Source organism: Scyliorhinus torazame, chromosome 21, assembly GCF_047496885.1.
Source record: "Scyliorhinus torazame isolate Kashiwa2021f chromosome 21, sScyTor2.1, whole genome shotgun sequence".
Taxonomy (NCBI): domain Eukaryota; kingdom Metazoa; phylum Chordata; class Chondrichthyes; order Carcharhiniformes; family Scyliorhinidae; genus Scyliorhinus; species Scyliorhinus torazame.
This window is the reverse complement of record NC_092727.1, coordinates 75,307,525-75,333,933: the sequence shown is the minus strand read 5'-3', so window position 1 is coordinate 75,333,933 and position 26,409 is coordinate 75,307,525.

Here is a 26,409-nt window from a genome sequence, read left to right as displayed (position 1 = left end):
AGATGACAACTCTGTCTGTCCTGGCTTTTAACTTCCAACCTAACTCCCTAAACTCATTTATTACCTCCACACCTCTTTTCCTACCTACGACGTTGGTACCAACGTGCACCACTACTTCTGGCTGCTCACCCTCCCCCTTAAGGATCCTGAAGACACGATCCGAGACATCCCTGGCCCTGGCACCCGGGAGGCAACATACCTTCCGGGAATCTCGCTCGTGACCACAGAATCTCCTATCTATTCCCCTAACCATTGAATCTCCTACAACTATTGCTTTTCTATTCTCCCCCCTTCCCTTCTGAGCCCCAGAGCCAGACTCAGTGCCAGAGACCTGGCCGCTAGGGCCTTACCCCAGTAGGTCATCCCCCCCAACAGCATCCAAAACGGTATACTTGTTTTGAAGGGGAACGGCCACGAGGGTTCCCTGCACCGTTTGCCTGTTTGTTTTTTTCCCCCTGACTGTAACCAGCTATTCTTGTCACACCTTGGGTGTGGTTACCTCCCTGTAACTCTTCTCTATCACCCCCTCTTCCTCCCGGATGATCCGAAATTCATCCAGCTCCAGCTCCAGTTCCCTAACACGGTCTTTGAGGAGCTGCAGTTGAGTGCACTTCCTGCAGGGATAGTCAGCGGGGACACCGGTGGTATCCCTCACCACCCACATCCTACAGGAGGAGCATGCAACTGTCCTAGCCTCCATCCCCTCTTACCTTACAGAATATAGCTGCCCTGTGGACCAACTGGATCTCCGCCCTCCAACTCTGCTCCCAGTCAGCTGCACTCTCTGTAAACTTCTGGCTCTCTTCTCACTCTTTGCGGAAATGTTGGAAACAAAATGAAAGGAGCACCTTACTCCCTCCTCACCTAACTCCCTCAGTCACCAAACTCTCACTATAGCACTCAAATGCACCAAATTCAGCACGATTTCCCCATGTCTGATCCTTGTCGACCGCCGGAGAGGTGGTGGTGGGGATGACGGCGCCTAAACAGGCGGGATGGAAGCATGACTGGTGGCCTCGTATTTCGAGGTATCAGGAGGTGGCAAAACAACGGACGGAAACCGAGAAGAAAGCGGTTGCGGGCAGGCAACTTTGTGCAGTGCCCGTCTGTTTCGTCGCACAACAGAACCATCAGCCATACGAACAACTAAAGAGCGGGGCGCAGCCTGTCGAACAATGACAGCTGGAGCAGACCAGCCACCATCTGGTATCTTGATCCTGACAGTGTCTGCCGGGGATAACAAGGGGAAATCGGTGGCATGAGCATCATAGCCCTGCTTTTGCTGGTTTAGGAGCTGCTGCACCTTCTGCAGCACTGGGAGGTGATCCAGGTTGGGCAAGTGTATGGCTGGAAGTGTCGTTCGCAGGTCCCTGTTCATCAGGAGTTGAGCCAGTGACATGCTGGTGGACAGTAGGGTCGCCCTGTACGCAAGCAGCGCGAGGTAGATGTCAGAAGCAGAATCCGCGGCCTTGCAGATGAGCTGTGTCGTGTTGGGTGTTCCGCTATACAAACGAACCAACACGGTTGTAGATGGTACAACTCTGTTTTATTACTCTTGATAACAACATCTGTTAACTCATGCTGTGGTTCGTACTTTACCCGTTAACCTGTGGACCCAGCCCTAACACTATCTTAGAGAGGCACTCAGCACATGGTGTATGTCTGAGTGGCATGCTGTGAGCTCTGTGCTCTGAGCTATCTCCTGCTGGAATGAGCGGGAACTGTGGTGTTCCCTGTTTTATAGTGCGTGTGCTCTCACTGGTAATTGGCTGTGATGTTGCGTGTGTGTTGATTGGTCCGTTGATCTGTCCATCAGTGTGTGTGTGTGATTGCACCATGATATGTTTATATGAATATGTGCCTTTTTACAAGAATATGTGCCTTTATGGTAATAAATATTGGTGTGTACTGAGTGCAGCTGAATATGTGTGTGCAATATCTACAACATGTACATGAGACTAAACTATATACATAGGAAGGTGCCAGGTGCAACATAGCAACGAGGTTGTACCACAAACAAAACAAGTGCAATCATCAAATATCGAAAGAGAACTCCTGAAACGACAAAAAGAGAAACACATTAACATTGTTGCATAACAATTCAGTGAGTCCAATGTGCAAACAAGCTCATAAGTCCAGCCTAGTAGGTGGACGACGAATTCGGGTTGACTGCCTCAAGGGTGGGTCAGAATCCACCGGCTGAGGAATGGGCCTGGCCACTGGCGATAAAGGAATAGGCATAGTGGCAGGAAGCTCCACGAAGTCGACATCAGGGAAAACAGGAGGGCGTGGCACCGGTGCATGATCACATAGCGAGCGCGGAAGCAGCCGAAGGGCCCGCCGATTACGCCGGTGAATGGGGCCATCAGGCATGCGAACCAGGAACGAGCGGGGAGCCACGCAACGGAGAACTTCGGCAGTTGCCGGCCAGCCACCCTCTGGTAGGTGTGTGCGGACATTGTCTCCAGGCGCCAGGGCAGGAAGATCAGTTGCCCGAGTGTCATGTGCCACCTTCTGCTGAGCACGCTGCTGTTGCATCCTTTGCAGTACTGGAGCATGTTCAGGTTTAGGAACATGAATGGACGGTACAGTGGTCCTGAGGGCACGAACCATCAACAGCTGGGCTGGTGAGAGGCCCGTGGACAGTGGGGCCGAGCGATAGGCCAGCAGGGCTAAACAGAAGTCAGATCCAGCATCAACAGCCTTGCAGAGGAGCCGCTTCACGATATGGATGCCCTTTTCCGCCTTGCCATTTGACTGGGGATGCAGAGGGCTGGACGCCACGTGTGTGAAGCCATACGAAGCGGCAAAAGAAGACCATTCTTGGCTCGCAAAACAGGGCCCATTGTCCGACATGATGGTAAGCGGAATGCCATGGCGAGCGAAGGTTTCCTTACATGCTCTGATTACAGCTGATGATGTCAAGTTGTGCAGGCGTATGGCCTCCGGATAATTTGAAAAATAATCAATTATGATGATGTAGTCCCTGCCGAGCGCATGAAAAAGGTCCACACCCACCTTCGCTCAGGGGGACGTTACCAACTCATGGGGCTGAAGCGTCTCGGGGGTTGCGCCGGCTGAAACCTTTGGCAGGTGGGGCAGTTGAGCACCATGTTGGCAATATCGTCACTGATGCCCGGCCAGTACACAGCTTCTCGGGCCCTCCGCCTGCACTTTTCAACCCCGCGATGGCCTTCGTGTAATTGTTCGAGGACCAGCCTGTGCATGCTGTGTGGGATCACAATCCGGTCCAATTTTAGAAGGACACCGTCAATGACGGCCAAGTCGTCCCGGACATTGTAGAATTGTGGGCACTGTCCTTTGAGCCACCCTTCCGTCATGTGGCGCATCACACGTTGTAGAAGGGGGTCAGCCGCAGTCTCACAGCGAATACAGGCCAGACTTGCATCATTGGCTGGCAGATTGGCTGATGTGAAGGCCACATGCGCTTCGACCTGACAGACGAAGCCCCCCGATTCGGGCAGTGTGCTCACCTGCTCTGGACAGGGCATCCGCGATGATGAGGTCCTGTCCCGGGGTGTAGATTAGTTGGAAGTCGTACCTCCGGAGCTTGAGCAGAATGCGCTGGAGGCGAGGTGTCATCTCATTAACGTCCTTTTGTATGATGCCGACCAGGTCGGTCTCCACGGTGAACTGAGGGAGACCATACACATAGTCATGGAATTTATCTATGCTGGTTAACAAACCCAGGCACTCCTTCTCAATCTGCACACAGCGCTGTTCTGTGGGGGTCATGGCCCGCAAGACATAGGCGACCGGGGCCCATGATGCAGTGTCGTCCCGTTGCAGGAGTACCGCCCCAATGCCGGACTGGCTGGCATCAGTCAAGATCTTTGTATCTCGAGCAGTGTCGAAGAACGCCAATATCGGTGCTGTGGTGAGCTTGATCGTGAGCTCCTCCCATTCCTTCTGGTGTGCGGGCAGCCACTGGAACTCCATAGTCTTCTTCACCAGGTGGCGAAGAGCCGTTGTGTGGGAGGCTAGGTTGGGAATAAACTTCCCCAGGAAGTTAACCATCCCGATAAAGCGTATAGCACTGCCTTCTTGCCTGCCGGCTGCGGCATGGCTGATATAGCTGTCACTTTGTCTGCATCCGGGCGCACCCTGACCGGGATATGTAGTCCCCCAGAAACTTTAGGTCAGTTTGGCCAAAAGAACACTTGGCTCGGTTGAGGCGCAGGCCGTGTTCTCATATCCGAGCAAAGATGCGCTGGAGGTTACTGATGTGCTCCTGTGGTGTGGTGGACCACATGATGACATCATCAACATAGACGCGCACCCCTTCGATGCCCTCCAGCATCTGTTCCATGATCCGATGAAACACCTCGGATGCCGAGATGATGCCAAACGGTATCCTATTGTAGCAGTACCTGACAAAGGGAGTGTTGAAGGTGCACAGCTTCCTGCTCGACTGATCCAGCTGAATCTGCCAAAAACCCTTTGAGGCATCAAGCTTGGTAAAAATTTTAGCGTGGGCCATCTCGCTCGTGATCCCTTGCCATTTGGGTATGGGGTAGTGTTCCCTCATGATGTTATTGCTCAGGTCTTTCGGGTCGATGGAGATCTGGAGCTCGCCAGAGAGCTTTTTTACGCACACCATGGAGCTGACCCATGGCGTGGGCTCCGTGACCCGGGAAAGCACTCCTTGGTCCTGGAGATCCTGCAGCTGCTGCTTGAGGCGTTCCTTGAGTGGTGCTGGGACTCTACAAGGTGTGTGAATGACCGGGGTGGCGTCCGGTTTGAGCCGTATTCTGTAAGTGTAGGGCAGTGTGCCCATGCCCTCAAAAGCCTCCTGGGCGAGGAACGAGTGGAGCTGTGCCCTAAAGTCTGCATCCGGGAAATCGGACGTGCCTTCTGGAGACAGAGTGTGTACCCACTGAATGAGGTGGAGAACCTTGCATGCCTGTGTGCCTAGCAGGGAGTCCTTCGAGGATCCAACTATCTCAAAGGACAGTGTGGCTGTGTATGCATTGTGTGTAATCTCGAGCTGGTAGGATCCCATGGCCGGGATAACATTACCGTTGCAATCGACTAACTGACAGCGGGATGGCCGAATCGGTGGTTTGACCTTCAAGGCTGACCATGCAATGAGATTGGCGGAGGCACCAGTGTCTAAACGGAATGTGATTGGTGATCGGTTGACCGTTAGGGTGGCACACCATTCACCACCCGGATTAACACTGTGCACTGGCATCGGCTGGTGGGTCCTACTTGGGGACATCCGATTTCTGTCAATTACCGGTCGTCGGTATCACCGGTCTGTATGTCGTCAGGGTATGACTCGGTTTATGGAGGCTGAATGGCCCGCACGTCCCTGTGAGGCTGGCGGAATTGGGGAGCATTGGCAGGTTGAGCTGCTCGACAGCAGGCAGCGTAGTGGCCCATCTTGCCACAGCGGAGGCATTGTCGATTTTTTGCAGGACATTGCCGCTTTAAATGTGCGGATCCACAGTTGCCGCACGTCGTGACGTCATGGCGTTCGTTGCGCCACCGCGCATGTGCAGTTTGGTCCAGTGTAGAGCACGCCTGCGCGTCACGTCCCTCTGCGTCGACGTCTCTTTTGGCACGTACAAGTGCGGGAGGCCGCAGAAAGCGCGCAAAATGGCCGCCCTCATCCGGGCCGCGGGCCGGGAGGAACTCGATCGACTGGACCCGCTCGGCCTCGCAGGACCCCTGCCGTGCCAATTCGGCCGCCTGGAATCAGGAGTACCGGCTGGTCGTGTTTTCGTGGACGACGCAGGTTTCGATGGCGGTGGCTAGGGTGAGGCTCTTGATTTTGAGGAGCTGCTGGCGTAGAGTGCCCGAGGTGACCCCAAAAATTATCTGGTCCCAAATCATGGAATCGGAGATGGCCTCATAGCCGCAGGACTGCGCGAGGATACGGAGGTGTGTCAGAAAAGATTGAAAAGGCTCATCCTTACCCTGCAGGCGCTGCTGGAAGAGATACCTCTCGAAGCTCTCATTCACCTCGACGCTGAAGTGTTGCTCAAGTTTTAGAAGGACCGTCTTGTACTTCGTCTTGTCCTCACCTTCCGCGAATACCAGGGAGTTGTAGATACGATGGCGTGTTGCCCTGCCGTGGAGAGGAGGAGGGCGATCTTCCTGGTGTCCAATGCATTCTCCCTTTCTGTGGCTTCTAGGAAGAGCTGGAAGCGCTGTTTAAACAGCTTCCAGTTGACGCCGAGCTTTCCAGCGATTTGGAGCGGCTGCGGCGGGCTGATGGTGTCCATGGCACAGGATGGCGGATCTCTGAAGATGTGCAGGTAGGTCTCACAGTTGCTGGGTTCCAATCCTGGTACTATGTCGTGTTGTGTGTTCCGCTATACAAACGAACCAACACGGTTGTAGATGGTAAAACTCTGTTTTATTACTCTTGATAACAACATCTGTTGACTCATGGATGTGGTTCGTACTTTACCCGTTAACCTGTGGACCCAGCCCTAACAATATCTTAGGTGTATGTCTGAGTGGCACGCTGTGAGCTCTGTGCTCTGAGCTATCTCCTGCTGGAATGAGCGGGAACTGTAGTGTTCCCTGTTTTATAGTGCGTGTGCTCTCACTGGTGATTGGCTGTGATGTTGCATGTGTGTTGATTGGTCCGTTGATCTGTCCATCAGTGTGTGTGTGTGATTGCACCATGATATGTTTATATGAATATCATGACAAGCGGTCTGCAGATAGTGTGGGCTGGAAGTGACATGTTTGAAATGATATGACTTGACAACCATAGACCACTTGTGGCTGTTGAAGCACGGGCCATTGTCACTCATGACAGTGAGTGGGATACCATGCCTGGAGAACGTCTCCTTCCAGGCCTTGATGACGGTCCGAGATGTGAGGTCTGAGAGCTTCACGACTTCAGGGTAATTGGAGAAATAGTCAATAATCAACACGTAGTCACGACAATTCGCACGGAAGAGGTTGATGCCAATCTTGGACCACAGGGAGGTCTTGATTTCATGCTGCATGTCTCCTTGCTCTGCGCTGGCTGGAAGCGTTGACAGGTCGCACAGTTGAGGACCATGTTCGAGATGTCCTGGCTAAACCGGGCCAATAGACAGCCTGCCTGGCTCTGTGCCTGCACTTCTCGACGCCTAGGTGTCCCTCATGGATTTGGCAGAGCACCAAGCTCTGGAGACTGAGTGGGGTGACAATCCGGTCCAGCTTGAGGAGGATACCATCAATCACCGTCAGGTCGTCCTTTACATTGTAAACTTGAGGGCACTGCTGTTTCTGCCAGCCATTGGCGAGGTGGTGCATGACACGCTGAAAGAGGGTGTCTTTGGCTGTCTCCTCGCGGATACGAACCACCTTCTCATCAGACTCCGGGAGGGTGCTAACACACAGCTACACCTGTGATTCAATCTGCCGGATGATTTCCAGCAGTTCACTAGGCAATGTGATGGAGTGGGACAATGTATCAGCGATGATGAGCTCCTTGCCAGGCGTGTATGCTAAGTCAAAGTCATAACTTCTGAGTTTGAGGAGGATGCGCTGCAACCGAGGCGTCATGTCGTTCAGGTCCTTGTGGATAATGTGGACCAGAGGCCTATGATCCGTCTCGATAGTGAATGTCGGCAGGCCATAGACATAGTCGTGAAACTTGAAAATGCCAGTGAGAAGGCCCAGGCATTCCTTCTCTATTTGCGCATACCTTGTTTCGGTGGACATCTTGGCCCTCGATGCGTAAGCTACCGGTGCCCAGGATGAAGTGTCATCGCGTTGAAGCAGCACCACGCCGATGCCATCCTGGCTCACATCTGTCGAGATCTTCGTCTCTCTGTCTGGGTCAAAAATTGCCAAGACGGGTGCAGTGGTGAGCTTGGCTTTCAGCTCCAACCACCCTGCCTGATGTGCTGCCTTCCACTCAAAGGCAGCGGACATTTTCACCAGGTCTCGTAGGGCCGTGGTGTGTGAGGCCAGGTTTGGGATGAACTTGCCCAGAAAATTGACCATGCCCAGGAAGCGCAACACCGCCTTCTTGTCTTCAGGGACCTTCATGGCTTTGATGGCCTTGGCCGGGCGCACTCCTGCTGAGAGATCTGGTCACCTAGGAACTTGAGTGTTGACATGCCAAAGCAACATTTGGACCTGTTCAACTTCATGGACATGGCAGAATACCTGCTGGAGATGGGAAACATGCTCTTCAGGGGTCGTGGACCATATGATGATGTCGTCCACGTACACACAAACCCCTTCAATGCCCTCCATCATCTGCTCCATGATGCGATGGAGGATCTCCGATGCCGAGACAATGCCAAACGGCGTGCGATTACAGCAGTATCTGCCAAACGGTGTGTTGAAGGTGCAGAGCCTTCTGCTGGACTCATCCAGCTGGATTTGCCAAAATCCATGTGATGCATCTAACTTGGTGAAAAAACGTGCGTGTGCCATCTCACTGGTGAGTTCCTCCCGCTTCAGGATGGGATAGTGTTCACGCATTATATTCTTATTGAGATCCTTGGGATCAATGCAGATGCGCAGGTCTCCCGAAGGCTTTCTGACACATACCATCGAGCTGACCCAGTCAGTCGGTTCGGTTACCTTGGAAATGATGCCATGTTGCTGAAGATCCTTGAGCTGTGCCTTCAAGCACTCCCTCAGTGAAGCCGGGACCCGGCGTGGTGCGTGGACCACTGGCTTTGCATCAGGTCGTAGCAGAATCTTGTATCGATATGGCAGCGTGCCCATCCCGTAGAACACATCCGGATACTGAGCGAGGATGTCGTCAATGCCGGCCTGAAGATCCACATTGGAGGATGTCGTTGTGTAAACCCGCTGCACGAGGTTCATCTTGTGCGCCAAGTAGGGATGCCCTGTCTGGCTTGACAATTTCAAAACGTAACCGTGCATGGGTGCTCCGGTTGGAGATAAGTAGATGGCAGGATCCCAGTGCCATGATGGCATTTCTGTTGTAGTCCAGGAGCCTTCAGGCTGCTGGAAGGACCTTGGGGGGCTTCGTGATGCGTTTGAAATCTGCCTGTGAGAGGAGGTTGGCAGAAGCACCAGTGTCCAGCTTAAACTGGATGGAGCAGTGGTTGACCTGCATCACCGCACGACATTTGTCCGCAGAATCCACAGCGAGGATGGATTGAATTTGTGATGAGTTGGATGTGGCATATTCACATTTGGTAATGATGCCCACACAGTAAGCAGAATCCAGGCATTCTTCCTCTGGATCCGTTGTGCTGCCAGAATCAGAATCCTGTAATCGTTGTTGCACACTCTGAATGCGCCGTCGTCGGAATTGGGAGCACTGGCCCCTGACTGGTGGTGTAGACCTGCACAAGACTGCATAGTGTCCAGGCTTCCCACAGTTTAAACAGCGCCTGCCTCTTGCAGGGCAGTGTTTCTTTCAGTGGGTGTTGCCGCAGTTCGAGCACGTCATGACATCGGCGTCCTGATGCTCGTTGTCGCACATGCGCATTGTGGGCGTCGGCCGTTTCATTATCCCGTTCGCATCGCGCATGCTTGGGGCCCCGGGAAAAGCGCACAAAATGGCTGCTTTCATCAATGCTGAGGCACTGCATCCGGGAGATGGCCTGCACACTCTCTGCCTCGTGGGAGGCAAGTTTCTCATTTTCAGCCGATTTGTACTGGGCATAGCGATTTTTGCCGTGCTCATGCACTGTGCATGTTTCAATCTTGACTGGCAGGGTCATGTGCTTGATTTTCAGCAGCTGCTCTCTCAGAGGATCAGAGTGAACTCCAATAGCGATTTGGTCTCTCATCATGGAGTCAACAATATCACCAAAGTTGCAGAACAGCGCTAGCAGGTGGATGTTAGTTAAAAAGGAGTTGAAAGATTAATCTTTACCTTGTAGACGCTGTTTGAATATGTAGCGCTCGAAGATTTCATTGGTGTCCACCTCACAGTGACTGTAAAACTTGTCCAGGATGGTCTGAAACTTTGTTTTGTCCTGGCCATCGGTTAAGTGAAATGAGTTGAAGAGTTCGATGGCTTGATCACCCGCTGTTGAGTGGAGAAGCGCGATCTTCCTTGCATCAGACCCACCCATGAGGTCTGAAGCTTCGATGTACAGCAGAAAATTTTGGTTGAATGTCCGCCAGTTGGCACTGAGATTGCTGGAGGTCCTGAGCTGGTGAGGAGCCTGAATCTTCTCCATGGTGCCAGGATACATTCGCTGGTCATCACGGAACGGACTGAGGTAAACCATCTAGATTAAGCAGTCTCCTGGTAGCATGTTGTGCTATGTATTCTGGGATAACACAGGCTGCAACTGGATGCAGCTTTAACAAAAAGATACTCCAGACCTTGAAGTTAGTGCAATCTGATTTATTGAACCAGTAGCACAGTTAGCACAGTTCTCTATGAGTTCAACTCTCTGCTAACCTAACCTGTGGTTACTCTGTCTTACTGGACCAGACTAGCTCTTAGCCACGTGCTGGAGGTGTGATACTGTACATACACCCTGACTCACTCTGTCGATGTTCATTGGTGGAAAGAGGCGGAGTGTGAGTGCCTCGTGCCTTTTATAGTGAGATACCACCCCTGAGTGTCCTGCCTGCTCATTGGTCATGTCCTGTTCTCTGTGTTCATTAGCTGCCTGACTGTGCCTGTCTGTATATCATTATCTGCATGTCGGCATATCATGACACCGGGGGACCACAACTCCAACCTCAGAGCAGTTGGAGCCAGCAAGGGTAGCACCTCCTGTGGAGGAGCCAGGACAGACGGAATCTAGGAGTTCTGGGCAGGCCCTATCGATGACCCAGGAGAACGAAATATGCCTGCTGTGGTGGTCAAGTCTCAGAGACAATCTTCCATGGATGACACAATGTTGCTGCCTCAGAGTTGGAGGAACTAGTTGGGGGGGTGAAGGCTATCTGCAGGACCCAGAAAATCCTCTGGCAGATTGATAATGTGATGAACTGTTATGCACTCTCTCACCTTGGGCTGGATTCTCCGATCGCCGATGCCGAAATCGCATTCGGCGATCGTCTGGAGAATCCATTTTGACGCTGGAATCGTGGGCGATGCCGTTTTTGCGATGACCCAGCTATTCTGCGGCCGCATCTGCAGGTAAAGCCGGAGCTTTACGCTGCATGGCTGCTAGCCCCCCCCACCAGGCGGAGGATCAGTGCGGGGGAGCCACCGACTTTCTGGTAATAAGACAAGATGGATACTGCGGATATATCCGCAGAATCGGAGAATCCAGCCCCTTTTTTTAATTGTGTATCTAATTACTGTACCTATCCTGTTCTGTAAATAGTTTTTTGAGGGATTTAAGGGTGAGGAATTTGCTCATGCAGCCCCTTTAAGGGGCGAGCTCTCGCTGTCCATGTGACCAGCTCGGGGCCTATCGTGTGTGTCCCTGCCCGCGGATTGGCCCTCCCCCGACTGTGGCGGTGCTGGACTGATCCGCAGCTGCCACACTGAGTTCCCGACGGGTGAGACCATGAGAGACGCACGCCATCGGGAACTCGGCCGAGCGGGGACGGAGCATCGCGAGGTGGGCCTCAGCCAATGTTCGGAGGCCGTGGATAAGGCATGCGGCGTACTCTCTGAGCTTGCCGCTTTTCAGAGGGTGGAGCATCGCAAAAGCAGCACCGCCCCCCCCATTTCAGCGTCATCGGGGATTCTCCGCCCCATCGCCGAATGCGATTTCAGCGTCTGGGCTCGGAGAATCCAGCCCCATGTGTGTTATACACAGGGAAGTACTGACAAATGAGAGGGAGAAGCTTCACATTTTGAAAGAGAAGTGGTGGGTAAAAAATTCCTTTTGAGTTGAGACCCCAGAGTCAGTTATTAACTTAGTGCTGACTCCAAATTAAAAGATTACCAGCACTATTCAACCAAGCATTTCGAAGTGTCATTTTAGGTGTGCTTGGCGGAGTATTTTTTGACGTCCAATTGGTGAAATCCTGGTCCGTATTCAATGGCACTTAGCGCCAAAAATGAGCCCTCAGCTTGATGTGCGGTCTTGTCCTCAGGGTGTACAGCAGCCCACTGCGCATGGGGTGCCGCCTCCAGCCTGCATCATTGCTGCTTCCTTCTCCAGCATCTGGCCACCTCGGATGCTGCTGCAGGACCAACTCCAGCGACCATTTTGGTACCTGTAAGGAATTGGAGAAGGTGACTGACAATCAGTTAGGGCTTCCATCCCCCAAGCCTCCCCACATGTACATGTCCCGCCTTCTCTCAGAGGGCTCTCCAGAGAACCAGGTGTGCTGGAAAATCTTGCTCTGCACACTCAACCTGGTTGTGCGAGACCCCTTGGCGATGAGTGATCATAGCATGATAGAATTTTTTATCAAGATGGAGAGTGAAGTAGTCAATTCAGAGACTAGCGTGCTGAATCTTAATAAAGGGAACTATGAAGATATGAGGCGCGAGTTGGCTTTGATAGATTGGGGAGAGTTACTTAAAGGACATCAAGGAACGTATGAGGGAATTACAGCAACTGTTCATTCCTGTCTGGTACAAAAGCAAAACGGGAAAGGGCCAATCCATAGCTTACAAAGGAAATTAGAAATAATGTCCGATTCAAGGAATAAGCGTACAGATTGGCCAAGAAAAATAATAGGTCTGAGGATTGGGAGCAGTTTAGAATTCAGCAAAGAAGTATGAAGGGATTGATTAAGAAGGGGAAAGTACAGTACGAAAGTAAGCTTGCAGGGAACATAAAGACTGGCACTAAGAGTTTCTGTAGATATGTGAAGAGAAAAAGATTGGTAAAGAGAAATGTAGGGCCCCGACAGACAGAATCCATTATCAAGGACTTTATAGCTGAACATTTAGAAAGCAGTTGTAGGATCAGTCAGAGTCAGCATGAATTTATGAAGGGAAATCATGCCTGACAAATCTGTTGCACCTTCTTTGAAGATGTAACCAGTATAGTTGACAAGGGGGAGCCAGTTGATGTGGTATATTTGGACTTTCAGAAGGCGTTTGACAAAGTCCCGCATAAGAGATTATTGTGCAAAATTAAAGCGCATGGGATTGGGGACGTGTATTGAGGTGGATAGAAAACTGGTTGGCAGAGAGGAAACAAAGAGTAGGAATTAAAGGGTCCTTCTCAATTTGACAGTGGGGTAACACAGGGATCAGTGTTGGGACCCCAGCTACCCACAATATATATCAATGATTTGGATGAGAGAACAAAATCTAACATCTCAAAGTTTGCAGATGATACCAAGTTGGGTGGGAGGGTGAACCGTGATGAGGATGCAGGGATCTACAGCATGTCTGGACAGGTTGGGCGAGTGGTCAAATCAATGGCGGATGCAGTACCATTTGGATAAGTGTGAGGTTATTCACTTTGGAAGCAAACACAGTAAGGCAGATTACTACCTGAATGGTTGTAAATTGTGAGAGGGGAGTGTGCAGCGGAGCCTGGGTGTCCTTGTGCACTAGTCGCTGAAGGTAAGCATGCAGGTGCAACAGGCGGTAAAGAAGGCTAATGGTATGTTGGCCTTCATTGCAGGACGTTTCGAGTACAGAAGCAAGGATGTGTTGCTGCAAGTATACAGGGCCTTGGTGAGGCCACACCTAGAATATTGTGTGCAGTTTTGGTCTCCTTTTCTGAGGAAGGATGTTCTTGCCCTCGTGGGAGTGCAGCGAAGGTTTACCAGACTGATTCCAGGGATGGCGGGATTGTCATATGAGGAGAGATTGACTGGGTTAGGATTGTTCTCACTGGAGTTCAGAAGAATGAGGGGGGATCTCATAGAGACTTATAAAATTCTAACAGGGCTAGACAGGGTAGATGCAGGGAATATGTTACCAATGGTGGGTGTGTTCAGAACCAGGGGTTACAGTCTGAGGATTCAGGGTAAACCATTTTGGACAGAGATGAGGAGACATTTCTTCACCCAAAGAGTGGTGAGCCTGTGGAATTCATTACCACAGGAAGTAGTTGATGCTAAATCATTGAATACATTCAAGAGGCGTCTGGATATAGCATTTGGGGAGAATGGGATCAAAGACTATGGGGAGAAAGCAGGATTAAGATATTGAGTTGGATGATCAGCCATGCTCATGCTAAATAGCGAAGCAGGCTGGAAGGGCCAAAAGGCCTCCTCCTGCTCCTATCTTCTCTATATCTATGTACCCCCAACCACAGCAGGAGCCCTAGACCCCAGACCCCAGACCCCAGATCTCTGCCGGGAACATTAGAGAGACCGTGCTCAGGTGCCCTCCCTGATACATAAAGTTACCCTTTGGTCACGAGAGGATCCCAGTGCTGAAGCCCTGCTCTTTCGTGTTTGATTGTGGGCAGTTGCATCTTGTGGTAGTGACACTCCTAGAGTTCAGGCAAACTGTTGAGACATCAAAGTTTGCTTGACATGCAATACAGAAATCATCCTTTGAGACATGGCACATGTTCCCTTCAGGAAGCATTTGAGAGTTGAGAATATTTTGTTGATTAAATGGTCAACAGTAACAAAGATTTAAAAATCAACTACATAACATTCCACATTTCACACTAACCATTAAACATCAAGGAAACATCACGGTTCTATATTGGTACCAATACAAAGCTACATCAGCTCATTTTCACAAAAAAGCCAAACACACAGTCAACAGAAATGGAGGATAAGCCTGAGATTGTGTTATCATGTCCAGAATCTTGGGCGAGATTCTCCGACCCCCCGCCGGGTCGGAGAATCGCAGGGGGCTGGCGTGAATCCCGCCCCCACCGGTTGCCGAATTCTCCGGCACCGGAGTTTTGGCGGGGGTGCCCACCACCCCCCCCGCGATTCTCCGGCCCGGACGGGCCGAAGTCCCGCTGCTAGAATGCCTGCCCCACCGGCGTGGATTAAAACACCTACCTTACCGCCGGGACAAGGCGGCGCGGGCGGGCTCCGGGGTCCTGGGGGGGGTGCGGGGCGATCTGGCCCCGGGGGGTGCCCACACGGTGGCCTGGCCCGCGATCGGGGCCCACCGATCTGCGGGCGGGCCTGTGCCGTGGGGGCACTCTTTTCCTTCCGCCTTCACCACGGTCTCCACCATGGCGGAGGCAGAAGATACTCCCTCCACAGCGCATGCGTGAGCGGCCGCTAACGCTCCCGCGCATGCGCCACCCGCCAATGTCATTTCCGCGCCAGCTGGCAGGGCACTTCCGTCCGTCAAATCAGTCCGGCGCGGACCTAGCCCCTCAAGGTTAGGGCTCGGCCCCCCATGATGCGGAGGATTCCGCACCTTTGGGGCGGTGCGATGCCCGACTGATTTGCGTCGTTTTTGGCGCCGGTCGGCGGACATCGCGCCGATACCGGAGAATTTTGCCCCTTATCATAGAAATGAACCGTCCATCAATGGGTGACTTGTTCCATGTATCAGTGCTATTCTCCATCCAGGAGCCACAGCTGTACAGGCCCTCCCACACGATCTCGCCAGAAACAAATCCTGGCATTCACATATTCCACTGGTGCTCAAGGTGCAGTAGAACATTTTGCATTCCAATGTTTTTAACCCACGGGGATGTGCCAGTTACATGCAGCACTCACCACACCAGCAACAAAACCATCAACAATCTGCAAAAACATTTCTTCAATGGCTTTAGCATCACCTTTCTTCAAATCAGGTCGCCTTCTGGACTCATACGTCCCCCTGAGCCCTGTGTTCCAAGACACAGGATCTTAGAAAAAAAGGAAACAGCAACAGCAGCCTCCAGGCATCTGCAGCCACCAGCAGGAGCAAGCAGAAAACATAACCTGCAGCTGTGAAGTGCTCTCACAACTAATAAGGCTAACTCCTCAGTTGTGAAGTTAGAGGCTGGTCACAGATAAAGTGGGGAAAATTGGACTTTCAGCAAGGCTCCGTCCTGGAAGTGTTTGGTAGGACAGGCAGGCAGCAGTTGTGATTCCTCCTGTTATGGGTCACCACAATATTTAAGAACTAGCTTGAAGGTCGCACAGATGCAAAGCCTATTACCCCACTGCCCTGGCCCAGGGGCAAACTAGAATGTTTCAGCCCTCCCCCGCCCAAGCCTGAGGGGATCCCACCCCCCGAGCACTGGGGCAGCAGCTCCAGTACTCTAGAGCTGGTTAGAAATGGTTACGCACCTCCTCTCAGCAGCCATTGCACAGCTTCACCTATTTTAAAAGGAATACTAAACTACGTTCGCATGATTCCTCGCTGGGGTGTCGAGTAATTCCTGGGAGGCTGCTGCGTTCAACTTCAATCTTGTTAATGAGATTGAAATGAATGCAAATGAGGATTAATGATGTGATCTGGAACTCGCCATCGAGAGCGAGCCAAGTGAATTGCAAACTGGTTTGTGCCCAGCACAAATCTCAATTTTGGCCTTTCCTGTTATTCACCCAGTGCACCCAGATCTGAGCAGTGCGCAACACGGTGGTTAAATCACACCCAACGCTGCTGTATCTGACCTGTGATACCATATTAAAAACACGCCAAAAGCCAATGAGGCTGTCAGCATTCTGGAATGACACCTCCCAGATATTCTTTCTTATTTAAGGAAACCAAAACTGCACACAATACTCCAATGATCGAGGAGTGGAATTAATCCAATGACAGATAATGTTATGTTCTTGGACTAGGCAAGACACGGTATGTTTCAGTAGTTCTTGCTGTTCGGGATGCTGTTTATGACAGTTCCCACATGCAGGTTGCTAAGATAAATCCAGTGTCTGAAAATGATTGATTACACTGTATGAACATGTCTCTGTACATCCACAGCTTGATAGATATTACTGCTGAGTTGGCATTGCTCTGGAAAATCATTCTACATGATACATGGGGAGGGGGGAGGGTGGGGTAAGGGCTGCTCCTCATGGATTCTTGGGAGGTTTCACTACCACCAGGGCTCCAGTTTTACTAACATTGCATGGTTGCAGTTCTCCCATTTCAAGGCAAAGTGCTCCCACCAGTGGGGAATTGGGAATGTTTCTTGTTGGAGCTGAAAACGATGCTGTCACGCCAATTGATGGCACTTAGCAATTGTTTTTCACCAGATCTGGTTTTATGTTGGACTTGAGAGGGGAAGGGCCTAAACTTGCAGACAGGTCGATCCCAGAATAATGTTGCCCTTCCTGCCCCCTTAATTTCTGGCAAGGCCCCCCTCCAATCGATGGCAAGGTCCCCTATTCAAGTGCACAACACCCTACTCCTTCAGGCCCCACCCCTTGGCAGTGCCAACCTGGCACCTTGCACTCTGGGGGGGTCAAGGGGGTGCGTACCCTCCCTACACTTGCCTCTAGGGTGCTGAGGGGGGTCCTTTAGGGGACACGGGTGTTGAGGGGGCATGGGCTGGTCTGAAGGGGCTCATGTTGGGGGTCTATCCCAGGATGGGGGTTGTTTGGCTGGTCTCATCACCTGTAGCCTTGAAAATCATTAAACTGTCTTTCAGCATATCAAGTTTCAATTTAAAGTCTTCACTCTGATGTTTTGGAATCTCCTACCTTGTCTATATCAATGATCTTTAAGAAGAAGGTAGAAGTCTTCCCTTTAATGTGATGGAAACCATTGAAATGTTTTTATCACAGTCAATGTCATTGCCCTTTAACATTTTAAAGCATCTGTGCATGCTTAGAAGACTAAAAGCTTTGAACTACATTGTTTACATTCGATTTCACGGTCCATTGCCTTTTATAAGCATCTTGATTGACATGGCAAGAACCTCATCAGGGTTGCCAGGTACAGGGGGGGGGGTGAGCTGGGAGACCGCAAAGGGTTTGACATCTGCCAAGAATCCCATTTACGTCCTCCCGTCTGATTGAGCGTGACATCGTGATTCCCGCCTCTGGCTAGCGGCCCATAGGATTGTTCCCAGCCACCTCATATGTAGAAGGAATCATGATGTTTTGTTTTTGTGATGTGCTAGGGACAAAGATATGTGTATTCCATCAAATAGGCCAAAGCTCACAAACACACAGGTACCCTTAACCCAGGCACGCACACACACACACCTACTGATGTGCGCACATCCTCAGACACCCTCGGACACAAGCACAAACACACACACACCCTTAGACACCCTCAGACACAAGCACCAACACACATACACCCTCACACACATACACACACACATACGCACACACACATACCCACATCCTCAGATACATCAGACACAGGCACATACATACATTATCAGATACTCACAGACACACACTCACAAATATCCACACCCTCAAGCACACATACACACACACACCTCAGACACAGGCACACATGCACACACAAATGCACACACACACCCTCAGACTCACGCACAGGCACCCTCAGGCACAGGCAACACATTCACAGCGGCTGACACTCTCTGACACACACACACACACACCCTCGGACACACACACACAACCTTGGACAAACAGACGCACACACCCGTGTACACACACACACACACACTTGGACACATGCACGCACCCTCGGAGACGCACACAGACACCCTCAGACACACACACCCTCGGACACAGGCACACACCCATACACACACACCCTCAGACACACACATACAAACACTCACACACACCCTTGGACACACATGCACCCTGGGACACACACAAACAAAACCCTTTGGACACACACACACTCTTGGACACACGCACACCCTCAGGGATACACACATACTCTCGGACACACACATACACCCTTGGACACATACACACCCTTGGACACACACACACCACTGGACACACACACACACCGTCGGACACATGACCACAGACACATTCAGACACACATACTCCCTTGGACACACACACACACCCTGGGACACACACACACGCACCCTTGGACACATGCACACCTCGGACACACACACCTTTGGACAGACACACACCGACACCTTCAGACACACACACCCTCAGACACACACACACACAGACACCTTCAGACACATTGGAACATACAGATACTCTGAGACATACACATGCTCAGAAACACCTTCATACACAGATGCCCTCAGACACATAGACACATATGGATACCCTCAGGAACATTTACCCCACACACATACACAAAAACACATGCCTTCGGACACAGATTCACCCAACCACCAGAAACAAGGACTAATGGTCAGAAGCCCTGTTGTCACTTTGTGTTTGTTGCTCGAGTTTATGTGCAAGTCATTGGCTTGTAGTCAACTTCGAAACTCCGCCAAACCAACAAGCTTCTGAGCAGCAACTTGTTCCCTGACCTCAGCACTTTGGGAAACAGCTTTTTCGGATTTGTTATTAACTTCTGTTTCCAAATGCCCATCCTGCTTTCCTTCTGCTGACTAATGCCACAGGATGCAAGTTGGGTGAGTCAGTAAAGATAAACCATCGAGTGACTCAGTGTGGCAGAGAGAGTTATCACAAACAGCTGCAAAATGAAAAGACTACAGGCTCACTACTCATCCAAACTAAATGCCGGGGGATAGCTGTCAGAGTGTTGTGTTTTAACGGGCATATTAAGTAACACATTTGGTGTCAGTCACCATTTAATACTGGGGGTATTTGTTTTTGTTTTAATTCAAAGAACAAAGAAAAATTACAGCACAGGAACAGGCCCTTCGGCCCTCCAAGCCTGCGCCGATCCAGATCCTCTATCTAAAACTGTCGCCTATTTTCTAAGAATCTGTATCCCTCTGCTCCCTGCCCATTCATGTATCTGTCTAGATACATCTTAAATGACGCTATCGTAATTCATTTATGGTATGTGGACATCATTGGAAAAGCCAGCATTTGTTGCCCATCCCTAATTGCCCTCGAAACAGCTTGCTAAGCCATTTCAGAGGGCATTTAAGAGTCAACCACATTGCTGTGAATCTGGAGTCACATGTAGGCCAGACATGGCAAAGATAGCAGATTTCCTCCCCTAAAGGACATTAGTGAAGCAGATAGGTTTAACGAGAATTAACAAGTTTCATGGCCATCATTCAACTTTTAATTGTACCATTCTTGTTAGTGTAACACGGTCGACAGTGGTCACCACACCTTCACCCACAGTCCCCGACTGAAAGGTGATGTCTTGGCCTCATCGTCCTAGTCCCAGTTGGGTCAGAAGGTTTCTCTATCGGGCCCTGTCTTGCGCTGTGGCTTGTGTCTCACCCCCCTCTCATTCAGCCCAGTCACAGCCCTATGAAAAGTTGTTTTGGACCATCCCCAGTTACGTTTCCCGGCTGATGTCCATCTTAGAGTAACCTTCAGTTTTTGTTCCTGAACCATCCTCAACACGTGTCTGGGCCATCTTAACTGGTGCTTCTTCACCTCAAGGACAATGCTGTGGCAGCCAGTCTTCTCGCACAATGAAATGTGAAGGTCTAGTGTCAGCGTGGTGAATGCAGGGAGCGAGGTCCCAGGTTATACTCTAGATACACATCCCTTGCAGAAAATGAATCATCTTCCTAACCCAACAGTCAAAGCTTTGACAAAGAGTCATCCAGACTCGAAATATTAGCTCTCTTTTCTCTCCCCACAGATGCCGTCAAACCTGCTGGAGATTGTCCAGTATTTTGTGGTTTTGTTTCACATTCCAGCATCCGCAGTAATTTGCTTTTGTCTCAGGACCACTCTTTCCAAAGGTGGAACAGTTTCCTGTGACATCGTGACATGGTTTTCACCATGCTAGGGGTGATGTGAAAGTTGCAGACAAGTGTCAGCACCCCCAATGCAGAGTCAGGTACACCTATAAATACAAACCTGCAGTCGGATAAGTAGAAAATCTGGGGCGGCATTCTCCGTTCCCTAGCCGCATGTTTCTCAGCGGCGTGCTGTTCACTGGCGGCGGGATACTCTCCTCCCGTCGCTTGTCAATGGGAATTCTCATTGGAGTCACCCCACACTGCCGGGAAACCGATGGAAGTGCGCTGCCAGTGGGAAAAGAGCATCACCATGACTGGTTGTGTTCCACAATTACCACTTATGAGGTGGGTTTCCCAGCGGCGTTAGCTGGCCACAATGAGAAATCGTATTGGCAGGTGGCAGGAACTGAGAATCCTGCTGTCAGTGAGGGCGCGCCGCCCAGGAAAATGCGACTGGCCAACCAGAGAATCCCTCCCATTATGTTTTAATAAGGCGTAAAACAGAGCAGGTGTGTTCTGACCACTTGTGTTTAATGTTGTAATATTGAACAGGTGACAGAGGCTCTGCTATTCCACATGACAGGATTTATTACAGTGAATTACAGCAACTATCAGAAGATTCAACAGGCGAATCCTATGAGTCCCTTCATTCTCAGTATATGCCTGACTCTGTCATTGTCAACCATCTCTACCAGCAGGAACCTCTCGTCTTTGATGAAAGTCCTCAGTTTGAAACCTTAACTATTCAGAAATCACTAACTGGAAACAGAGATGCCATTCTTGACCTAACCAGCTTGACATCTGATCCTGTTCCACAAAATCCAATAGAAATTGCAGACAGCGAATATAATGAGATTGGGCACTCTGACACATGCAAATCTAATGGCTGTGCCCTCAATGCTACTCCCAATTCCACATTTGCGAAAAATTTGAATCCATCCACTCAGAATAAGAGAGACGCAAATTTAAATCCGAGATCTCCCACTCAGACTAACATTTCTCCTCTTCCCACTTTCAATGAGCTGACCGAGGGGAGTGGCGATGTGCATGGACTCGTGCCTGATCCTGATAGCACTGAACTTCAATCTCGAAGGATAGACAGGAAGGAATTTGATGGCGTCACTGAAAGATCCAATGATTTGGTTCCCCCCACTTCCAAAAACAATAAACCAGAATACAGCTTGACTACATTGCACACTTCAAACACTCAGCCAGACCAGGGTTCTACCCCAACGGAATCCAAGAACGATTTGCAAGGGCCCATGACTCCAACAGATGGGTTATTATTAAACAGGAGGAAGGAGGTTGACAGCAAGACCATTCCAGGCCGTCCACCAAATGCGGATCAAAACCCATCGATGAATCATTGGCCAATCAAACCAGAGTTGGTGGCTGAACCAAATACAGACCAGGCCTCAAATGACTCCTGGAGTGTCTGCAAACCAGGATATATCCATGAAAACAATTCCTGTTGGTCTTTGTGTAAAGTAATTCCTGATTACTGCTTCAATGGGGGTGAATGTGGAGTTGTAGAAAACATCGGTGTGTTTTGCAGGTAGGGAGAACTCGCTTGAACTTCTGAATGCTTAACTTTGTTTAAAAATAAAACACTTGGCTTTTAACTTGTCCTGAACCTATAGACCCCCTACCAACATCCCTCAACATCCCTCCCTCCCCACTCAGTAGGGGAAAAAACAGTTTGGACCAGTAGTCTCATTTCCCAGTTTTACTGTTTTTTCCCTTCTGGGCACTCCACAGGCTGAAACCTGGAATGTGGAAATGGTGAAAAGTAAACAGTAACATTGTGGATATTGTACTTCCCAGAAAGTACAAACCTAATCCTGTCTAATTTAATCCAATCCAGTCTCATCCAGTCCTACCAATCTAGTCCCATCCAGCGAGTTCAATCCAACCCAGTGATATTCCAGTTCAATGGAACCCACTCAAGTCGAGTTCAAAGCCAGTCAATCTATTTCAACCTTTAAACCACAGCATTATTTTGTTATGTTTTAGATGGCATGCGTTCATGGCTCCTTCTAACTTTTAGCCTTTGTGACTAGATGCAGTGAGAAGGACTACGCTTGGTACAAAGGCCTTCGCTGCCAATCAGTTCTCACTAAGACTCAGCTCATTTGCATATTGTTTGGGGCATGCTTACTCATCATTCTTCTATTCCTCACATTGACGGTGACCTTTGTGTTCAAACTTCGGTCTCTCAAAAAGGATCAGCAGATGTTTGACTCCAGAAGGTTGGTGATTAATTTTGCTGTTTCTTAACTTCAAATTCACTGTCAAAGAAAGTCAACTGTTACTAACCTATTGGAGCAATTTAAACAAGGCTGCAGCAATGCAACTAGAGCTGCCCTCCGATAATGCTGGTTGGGTATTAGGGCACATAATAATGATAATATTTATTAGTGTCACACGTAGGCGTACATTAACACTGTAATGAAGTTATTGTGAAAATCCCCTAGTAGCCACACTACGGCGCCTGTTCGGTTACACTGAGGGAGAATTAAGAATGTCCAATTCACCTAACAAGCACGTCTTTCGGGACTTGTGGGAAGAAACCGGAGAACCCCTAGGAAATCCACGCAGACACAGGGAGAACGTGCATTCCCTAACCCAAGCTGGGAATCGTACCCGGGTCCCTGGCTCTGTGAAGCAACAGTGCTAGCCACTGTGCTACCGTGCCACCTACATGTTGAAGTCAGGCAAGGTCTCATAATTTCCCCCCTACTAGACAATGAATGAGTAGCTGGAAAAATCAGGAGAACAGGAGAACTTCCAACAGATGCACTGGGATCTCTCATGACCAAAGTCTGACGGAGCCTCAGTTTAACATCTTCCATGTAAGAAGTCTTACAACACCAGGTTAAAGTCCAACAGGTTTGTTTCAAACACTAGCTTTTGGAACACTGTTCCTTCCTCAGGTGAATGAAGAGATATGTTCCAGAACCATGGGCGGAATTCTCCCCCAACGGCGCGATGTCCGCCGACTGGCGCCCAAAACGGCGCCAATCAGACGGGCATCCCGCCGGCCCGAAGATGCGGAATGCTCCGCATCTTTGGCGGCCTAGCCCCGACATTGAGGGACTAGGCCGACGGCGGAGGGATTTCCGCCCCGCCAGCTGGCGGAAATGGCGTTTGTTGCCCCGCCAGCTGGCGCGGAAATGCGGCGCATGCGCGGGAGCGTCAGCGGCCGCTGTCAGTTTCCCGGTGCATGCGCGGGAGCGTCAGCGGCCGCTGACAGTTTCCTGCGCATGCGCAGTGGGGAGAGTCTCTTCCGCCTCCGCCATGGTGGAGGCCGTGGCGGAGGCGGAAGGGAAAGAGTGCCCCCACGGCACAGACCCGCCCGCGGATCGGTGGGCCCCGATCGCGGGCCAGGCCACCGTGGGGGCACCCCCTGGGGTCAGATCGCCCCGCGCCCCCCCCAGGACCCGGAGCCCGCCCACGCTGCCTGGTCCCGCCGGTAAATACCAGGTTTGATTTACGCCGGCGGGACAGGCAATTTCTGGGCGGGACTTCGGCCCATCCGGCCGGAGAATTGAGCGGGGGGTCCCGCCAACCGGCGCGGCCCGATTCCTGCCCCCGCCCAATTTCCGGTACCGGAGACTTCGGCGGGGGCGGGGGCGGGATTCACGGCGGCCAACGGCCATTCTCCGACCCGGCGGGGGGTCGGAGAATGACGCCCCATATGTAACCCCAGGTTAAAGAGGTGTGAATTGTCTCAAGCCGTTCATGAACGGACATCGCGCGACAATCACCAGGCAAGAATGTTCCCTTCCAGTCGGGGAATACTTCAGCAGTCAAGGGCATTCAGCCTCTGATCTCCGGGTAAGCGTTCTCCAAGGTGGCCTTCAGGACGCGTGACAACGCAGAATAGCTGAGCAGAAACTTATAGCCAAGTTCCGCACACATGAGTGCGGCCTCAACCAGGATCTGGGATTCATGTCGCATTACATTCATCCCCCACCATCTGGCCTGGGCTTGCAAAATCCTACCAACTGTCCTGGCTTGAGACAATTCACACCTCTTTAACCTGGAGTTACCCCTATCTCTGGATCTGTAAAGACTTAATTACCTGCAAATGCTCACATTCTAAGCATTGTCTTGCATCTTTGAATTTGTCTATATATATGTTTCTGGAACATACCTCTTCATTCACCTGAGGAAGGATCAGGGCTCTGAAAGCTAGTGTTTGAAACAAACCTGTTGGACTTTAACCTGGTGTTGTAAGACTTCTTACTGTGCTCACCCCAGTCCAACGCTAACATCTTCCATGACAGACATATTGAATAATTACTTTGCATGAGTACTTACAGCAGGGGCTTGGGAGATCTGGCTCACAGATTTGTCAAGCAACAGCCTGATAGGTATACTCACTGATTCATACTGCCTCAGAGAACACCAACAACATACCTGGTCATGTCCTGTCCCTCCGACAGGACACACACACCAGATGTGGTGGCATAGTGGGAGGGATTTGCCCTGGGAGTCCTCAACATTGACTCCCGACTGCAATGAAGTCTCATGGCATCTGCTCAAACTGGACAAGGAAACCTCCTGCTTATTATCACCTACTGTGCTCCTTCAGCTGAGCATTCTTCAATGCTGAATATAACTTGGAGGAAGCACTGAGGGTGGCTATGGCACAGGATATACTCTGGATGGGGGACTTCAATGTCCATCACCAACATTGGCTTGGTAGCACCACTACTGACCAAGCCAACAGAGACCTAAAGGACATAGCTACTGGACTGGGTCTGCGACAGGTGGTGAGGTAACCAACAAGAGGGAAAAATCTGCTTGACCTCATCCTCACCAACCTGCCTGACGCAGATGCATCGGTCCATGACAGTATCGGTAGGAGTAACTACCGCACAGCCCTTGTGGAGATGAAGTCCTGTCTTCACATTGAGGGTATCCTCCATCATGTTGTGTGGAAGCACCATTGTGCTAAATGAAATAGATTCAGAACAGATCTAGCAACTCAAAGCTGGGCATCCATGAGGTGTTGTGGCCATCAGCAATAACAGAATTATTATCAGCTACAATCTGTAACCTCATGACCCTGCAAATCCCCCACCCTACCATTACCACCAAGCCAGGGGATCAACCCTAGTCCAATGAAGAGTGCAGGAGGGCATATCAGGAACAGCACCAGGCATAACAAGGTGCCAACTCAGTGAAGATAAAATATGGGATTGTTTGCATGCCAATCAGTGGAATCATCATACGATAGAATGATAGAGCTAAGCGATCCCAAAACCAATGGATCAGATCTAAACTCTGCCCTCCTGCCACATCCAGTTGTGAACAATAGTGGACAATTAAACAGCTAACAGGAGGAGGCTCCACAAATATCCCCATCCTCAATGATGGGGGGCCCAGCACATCAGTGGCTGAAAGACAAGGCTGAAATATTTGCAACAAGCTTCAGCTAAAAGTGTTGAGTGGATGATCCATCTTGGCTTCCTCCAGAGGTCCCCAGGTCACAGATACCTGTTTTCAGCCAATTTAATTCATTCCATGTGATATGAAGGAATGGCTGAAGGAACTAAATACTGCAAAGGCTTTGGGCCCTGACAACATCTCAGCAATAATACTGAAGACTTGAGTTCCAGAATTAGCTGTGTCCCTAGCCAAGCTGTTCTAGTACAGCTGCGACACTGGCATCTACCCAACAATGTAGAACACCATCCAGGACAAAGCAGCTCACTTGATTGAAACCCCACCGACCAGCTTAAACATTCAATCCCTCCACCACTGACGCACAGCAGCAGTATCTAGAATCATAGAATCGACAGTGCAGAAGGAGGCCATTCAGCCCATCGAGTCTGCACTGGCTCTTGGAAAGAGCACCCCACTTAAGCCCACACCTCCACCCTATCCC